Here is a 7,558-nt window from a genome sequence, read left to right as displayed (position 1 = left end):
ATTGATTTGTGACGAGACTAATAAATGGTATGACGGCGGCTGCGGGTTGGGTTACATATAGTGAGCCGCGGGGAGGACGAGTCGCTGCACCTGAAAGGGAAATGAGGGGCAGGTGTTTGTGTGGCTTGCTGGTGTGTGAACTGCCTGCATGAATACGGTGTGTTTAGTGCAGCGGTTAGAAGGTTCATGTACCCATCTACCCTTCCCTGTCGAGTCTCTTAACAGTGCAGCGGTTAGAAGGTTCATGTACCCATCTACCCTTCCCTGTTGAGTCTCTCCTTTAACCACTGAAAAAAAAAAAAATTCTTGCAGCATTTTTTACTTTCTCTGATTAATTTCTCTCCCTATGGCTTAATTATCGAGTGGGTGAGTTTTTACCACCAGGACTTGACGTGAAAGGAGAAGACTTACGTATCCTTGTCTATCCCTCTCCTTCGCCGCACATCCCTCACGTTCCCGCTGCAGTGCTTGTGGTGGTGATGGTGGTGGTGGTGGTGAGGAGAGATCTTGGGTTCAAAGGAGTGGCCTGGGGTGCTCCTTACGGTCGCCGCCATTAACGTGGATGATGTCTTCCCATACCTTTGTACAGCAAATTGAGATGGGGAATGGCCTTACTCAGAGAGAGAAAGAGAGAGAGAGAGAGAGAGAGAGAGAGAGAGAGAGGAGAGTAAGGGGAGCAAGAGGTGTGTAGAGCCAGCCGTGAATAACCTCAGGACTTGTTTGACAGAAGATGGATTATCGAGGTGTTCACAGGAGCGTGTTTGGGAGATTAATTAAGGTGGATCAAAGGGTGTATACTGGCATGTGGGTGGTGGTGGTGGTGGTGGTGGTGGAGGGTTGGGAAGGGAGGGGATAATGATTGTTGTCACCTTCAGCTGATGCCTGTGCCTTTCTTTCTTCCTTCGTCATCCATTCTCTCTCTCTCTCTCTCTCTCTCTCTCTCTCTCTCTCTCTCTCTCTCTCTCTCTCTCTCTCTCTCTCTCTCTCTCTCTCTCTCTCTCTCTCTCTCTCTCTCTCTGCCCCCTTCTGATTTTAGATCCCATACTCATTGATTGCCTCCGTGACCTTCTCTCCCCTCATTGTCATCTCAACCACGCTTGTTTTCTTTAATTTCTCCTACCTGTTTAATTATTTCGTGTTTCCGTCCTTTTCTTCTTCACCGCTATGTCTAATTGCCTGAATGGTTGTTAATGTCATTGGTCTTGTCTGGGAAGGTCGTGTTAAATGTCTGTGAGTGTTTTAGAGTTTTTCAGTTACCTATATATTCCTTTCTCGTCGGTCCATCACCCTCCTCGTTGTCTAAAGTCAAATTAGTATGTGTGTTTTTTTCTATGTATTTCAGACGTTTAGTGGCGTAACACCCAATAGTTCTGAACACATTTGTACTCCGAAATAGCTCAGATGGTTTCTCTTCTGGTGCTTTGGTTCTGGTTGCATCTGCGACGTCAGGGTTTTGTAGTGAGCCACGTTAATTGTCACACATCACTGACAGACAGGCTGAAGGTGTCCCTTGATGTAGAGTTTTCTTTACCTCCAGACTTGCGCCTCTTGGCTAGTTTCAAAGCTAATGAATTCCTAACATGTTATTCCCTACAGTCTGCAGTAAGATATGTGTTGCTTATGGTTGTGTGCTGTATGGAGAATTTAATGTTCCGATATTGATGTTTGTCCTTTGTATATCTCGCAGGATCGATCACCTCACTTCCCTCGTGTGTGTCAATTAATATGCACGCAATGGTTCGATTGAGCGCCGCTTTTAATATAGCGGTGTAAGGGTCTAAGTGTCATTATAATTGAAGTGTTACAAATTGCATCGCTATACACACACTTTTACTCGCGTACAGTCAACATATTTCATCGGCAATGGAAGTTCATTGTCGCCGCACTGTGACGGCCACCAGGATGCGGGATGAGGAGCCGCCCGTCCCTCTTTGGCCTGTGACACTGTTCAGGAGTCTTGCATCAGTATTGTTGGGTTGTGTGGTACTCTTCATTACTGTGGTGACGCAGTATGATGTCGGTGCCACATCATCTTTGTCCTGTCAGTCAATCATTCAATCAACATGTGTCAGCGCCTTATGACGTTATCAAGTCATATGCGTGTCTATGCGCCACCAATCTGTCAGTCAGCCGTCACATGTCGGTGCTTTATGGTCTAAGTGTTGAGGGATCTTGTACAGTCTATTAATTAGTCATTACTTAATTATTCTTTCTCGGCAGTGACTGGTTACTGATGTGTGTTTGTTCAGTCTCGGGTCACGTTAAATTTGGTGGAGAGAAGGCGTCGAATTCTTCACGAAGGAATGACCTGAGTCCCCAGTGTGTTCAGAATGTGATACCGTTTGGATTGTACGCTTTATCAGAATTAAGTACATGATGGCAATGTCTGTTTATGAATGGAAAGAATAGAGCAAATGATATATTCCAGAGTAAATAAGGGATCTAAAATAGTACGTGCATGCAAGTGGATACATTGTAGCAGGATGAGAGGACGCAGTGATACAAGATAACACATCACGTTGTTCAGTACGATGACGCGTTTCCATATTCATTCTGCTTACTATTTGGTGGTTTTATACAGCTTCAGAAACTTATGTGAGGGATTAAAATAGTAAAGACTAAGGACCATTAAACTTCCGACCTGCACAGACCCTTCATAATGTTAATAAAATGGTTTAATAGTACGCAAATCTAAAGGTTCAAAATGTGTCCCAGTACTAAAGGGGTTAATGTGGCGGCTGCCGGAACAAAAAGGGCGAAATTCTGTGATAATTAATTTCATGTTGATAATGGCACACTGCAAGGAAGACTTGTAGGGAAGAGTGTTATAGTGATAAGAGTATTTGAAGAAAGGAGACTAGAGAGCAAATGCGATGATAACATTTATGAGTTGTAAAAGAGAATAAGAAACTGTAATGGAAAATTGACAGGAATGACAACTAGACGTGATGAATATGTTCTGAAATGTTGTAGTGATTGGAAACTGCCAAGGAAGGGCACACATGGAGGAGCAAACCGGACAAGAACAGCATGGTTTGACTGGAGACACGTCTGCTGTGTGACTTTCGATAAGATGAAACTATAGCTAGTTGCAAGTGAAAATTGACACACCAACTGAAAAATAAAATGATATAAAGAAGCCGAAGAACTGAGGAGAAGCAGCAAGGAATGACAGAAATGAGATTGCTGTGATGGGTGGTAGGATTGTAGGGTTCTCAGAGAGAGAGAGAGAGAGAGAGAGAGAGAGAGAGAGAGAGAGAGAGAGAGAGAGAGAGAGAGGAGTTTATTTTACTTTATAGTTATATCACTACCTTGTTTTATTGTTAATGATATAATTTTAGGTTGATGTCACAATAACTTAATGGATAAATAAAGAAAGAAATGAAACAAGCAAATAAATAGGAAAGCATAAACATCATATTTACATATACATTGAATTTAACTTTACTGAATGAGTTCAAAGACAACATATTATATTTGTAAATCATTTCAAATATGCTAGTTTTTAATTTAACTTTTATTTGAATACATTTTATAATTTCTTCGTTATTATTTGTTTTTAAATTTTCTCGCTTTCTCTCGTTTTTTCTAATTTCTTTACTCGCGGCACCTCGCCTCGGCTTGACTTGGCAGTCTCCTTGGCTGTTTCCTTGGCAGTTCTTTTGGCAGTTCCCTTGGTTGTTCCCTTGGCAGTTCCCTTGGCAGTCTCTTGGCAGTCAGCTCCTCAAGCCAGCACGTCCTGGCGTCCTCCTGTTCCCCCTGCCAATGCTCCTCCTGCCTGTCTCAGTCGCCGTCTCTTCGTGGCACTCTTTTCTCTGGCAGGCACCTCCTTCTTCCAGCTGCTTCCTCCCGTAAGTTTTCATTCTCCTTATCATCACAAACATTCACTTTGAAATACGGAGGAGATTTATGCCAAAGGAAAGAGTGCCAGGAAAAGGCGGCGGGAAAGCCAGAGGTAGAGGTAGGAGCATGAGCGGCAGCAGAAGCAGGAGTAGGAAGCCAGGCCGTGCTGGGGTTGAGGGGGTGACGGCCTATGAAAGCGGCAAGATGAGACAAGGCTCCTCTCTGGAACAAAAATCTGTATTCACCCACCTATTCACCCACCCACCCATTCACGCATTTACCCATCACCCTTCCACCTACCCATTCACTCAACAAGCCCAGCGGAACGCCAAGGCAAAACAAGAAACTTCGCTGGGAAAACAACAACAACTTTGTTCACCCACCTACCCATTCACGCATTTACCCATCACCCATCTAACTATCTATTCACTTACCCATCCACAAATCAGTCAATCTGGTCATATAGCTCTACCCAACGCAATCCTCACCAGTTATTGTTCTAGTAATCGCTGTAGTTTTTTATTTTTTTTATTTATACCATGTGGGCTTTTCACGGGAATTTATGGGCTAAAGGGGATACTTTTTAGGGTACCTCCTATCTCAAAGCCCACCCGCTAGGAAACCGTTGCCCCGAGTGAGGAAGCCCAACCTACACTCGGACCGTGGACAGGATTCGAACCCGTGCGCTTGGAGACCCCGCGGATCCCAAAGCACGCATGGTTCCACTGTGTTGTTCTTATATGTGGGTCATCAACATGGCGAGCGTTGGTTGGCTGTAGATATTAGTCAAAGGGGGAAAGGAAGGAAGAGGTTAGAGGAAGGAGAGTGAAGAAATGAAGCTTCTCGTGTCGTGGCCCATAAAGAGATAAAAAATGTGCCTCACCTATTTTTTTCTACTGATTTCGTTACTTGGACATTTAATCCTCCTAGTTTGCCCTTTTTTTCTGAGTCCTTGTGTGTGTGTGTGTGTGTGTGTGTGTGTGTGTGTGTGTGTGTGTGTGTGTAATTCACCTCCTCGGTCGCCTGCTGGTCACCCAGCCAGTCTTCCCCATTACGGAGCGAGCTCAGAGCTCATAGACCGATCTTCGGGTAGGACTGAGACCACAACACACTCCACACACCGGGAAAGCGAGGCCACAACCCCTCGAGTTACATCCCGAACCTATTTACTGCTAGGTGAACAGGGGCCACACATTAAGAGGCTTGCCCATCTGCCTCGCCGCACCGGGACTCGAACCCGGCCCTCTCGATTGTGAGTCGAGCGTGCTAACCACTACACTACGTGGTAACTACGTATAAATACGAATATGAATAATAGAATTGAAAGACGTTAAATACAAGACCATGCCTGCAGGATGTGTGTGTGTGTGTGTGTGTGTGTGTGTGTGTGTGTGTGTGTGTGTGTGTGTGTGTGTGTGTGTGTGTGTGTAATTCACTGTTTGATCTGCTGCAGTCTCTGACGAGACAGCCAGACGTTACCCTACGGAACGAGCTCAGAGCTCATTATTTCCGATCTTGGGATAGGTCTGAGACCAGGCACACACCACACACCGGGACAACAAGGTCACAACTCCTCGATTTACATCCCGTACCTACTCACTGCTAGGTGAACAGGGGCTACACGTGAAAGGAGACACGTGTGTGTGTGTGTGTGTGTGTGTGTGTGTGTGTGTGTGTGTGTGTGTGTGTGTGTGTGTGTGTGTGTGTGTAATTCACCTCGGTCGCCTACTGGTCACCCCAGCCAGTCTTCCCCATTATGGCGCGAGCTCAGAGCTCATAGACCGATCTTCGGGTAGGACTGAGACCACATCACACACAACACACACCGGAAAAGCTACATCTACAGTGTGTGTGTGTGTGTGTGTGTGTGTGTGTGTGTGTGTGTGTGTGTGTGTGTGTGTGTGTGCGTGCGTGCTTGTGTGTGCTTGTGTGTGTGTGTGGTGTAGTGACTCGCTCCTCTTGTTCCTGCGTATACTGGCCACGGTTCTTCAATATTTATACTCCCATGCGTAGCTGCGATGCATAACAGGGGCATTCACCATTGATAAAAAGTGTAGAGCCTCAGTCAAACAAAAGGGAAAGGGGGGAAATCAACACCCTTTTATTGTGCCAGAGGAATTTTGCGGAAGAAATGAGGGAGGGATGCGTGATATTTTTCTTTCATCTCTCCTTTTTCATTTGTTTGATAAGCTTTTATGCATTTCATGAGATTCATTCAATTTCGGTTTAGCATAAATTTTTACCATCCGGCGTTTCAATCTCCCTTTAGCTCCCTGTCCCTTCCTCCTCCTCCTGCTTCTCCTCCTCCTTTTCCTTCCCCTCCCCTCCTCCTCCTCGCTCAGGCTGGAGGCTTTCTGACGTTTTCTGTTATTATTTGTTGAATTATGAATAGAAAGCGCCTCCTCAAGCCAATAATCCGCTATATATGCATAGTAAGATTGACGTAAATACCTTAAGCCTCCTGCGTCACATCACCCGAGTCTGGGGAATTTGCCTTTCTTTTGCCAATAAGTAAGAAGTGTGTGTGTGTGTGTGTGTGTGTGTGTGTGTGTGTGTGTGTGTGTGTGTGTGTGTGTGTTGGGGGATAGAAATATTAGTAGTGATAGTAATAATGATAATAATGATGATAACTACATCTATAAAGGCAGTGCATGGTTTGTAGCAATGAGAGGAATTTAACCCTATCAGTACCATGACACATTTCCATATTCCTTGTGGTTACTATTTGGCGTTTTTATACAGCTTCAGAAACTTATGTAGGGATTCAAATTAGTGAAGATTGTTGCCATTAAGCTTCTGACCACCATAGACTCTTCCTAATAAAATGGTCCAGTGGTACACAAGTCTCAGGGTAGAAATGTGTGCCAGTACTGCAGGGATTAAAAGCGTCAACATAATGAAATGGTAACTATAGATACGAATATGAATAATAGAATTGAAAGACGTTAAATACAAGACCATGCCTGTAGGAAGGAAGTGTGTGTGTGTGTGTGTGTGTGTGTGTGTGTGTGTGTGTGTGTGTGTGTGTGTTTGTGTGTTCTCTGTATTACACAAAGAACGTTATCCAGCACTTCATTGGCCGTGCCCCAAGTCATTCAGTCTTGGCCAGATTTATACATTGTTCAATAAACCCTTGCGCCTTGCACTACTGTGGAAATCGCTCGCTCTTACACCATTACTTGAATTACTGCCCATTGATTTTACTGTTTATTGCATTTGATTTCCAACTAGTGAATATTTTTTACTTGCGTTCTCGTGGACGTTTTTTTTTTTTTTTTTTACCAGGAAAGGTCGTACAGGTCGTCCCAAGGTAGGTTTTTTTTTTTTTTTTTATCACCGGTCCTCCTTCACGCAGTCCTTTCTCAGTCTTTTCGTCTCCTGTCCCTGGAAAGTCGTACAGATCGTCCTCAGGTAGGCTTCTTATCATCGGTCCTCCTTCACGCAGTCCTTTCACAGTCTTTTCGTCTTCTGTTATAGGTAAGATCGTACATATTGTCTTCAGGCACGTTTTTTTTTATCACCGGTCACCCATCACACAGTCAAGACATCGATCTCACTACATATTTCAGAAGTCATTTTAGGAATTAAGTTAAAAATCATGGGTATCTTTACAAATAATCTACATACTCATCTAACACTTGCATCGCACTGGGTCTATCGTGACTGACAAGCGGAGGTATGAAGCTAGGAAAGTTAATAATACACAGTAGGTAAG

Source organism: Portunus trituberculatus, chromosome 37, assembly GCF_017591435.1.
Source record: "Portunus trituberculatus isolate SZX2019 chromosome 37, ASM1759143v1, whole genome shotgun sequence".
Taxonomy (NCBI): domain Eukaryota; kingdom Metazoa; phylum Arthropoda; class Malacostraca; order Decapoda; family Portunidae; genus Portunus; species Portunus trituberculatus.
This window is presented reverse-complemented; position numbering follows the sequence as displayed.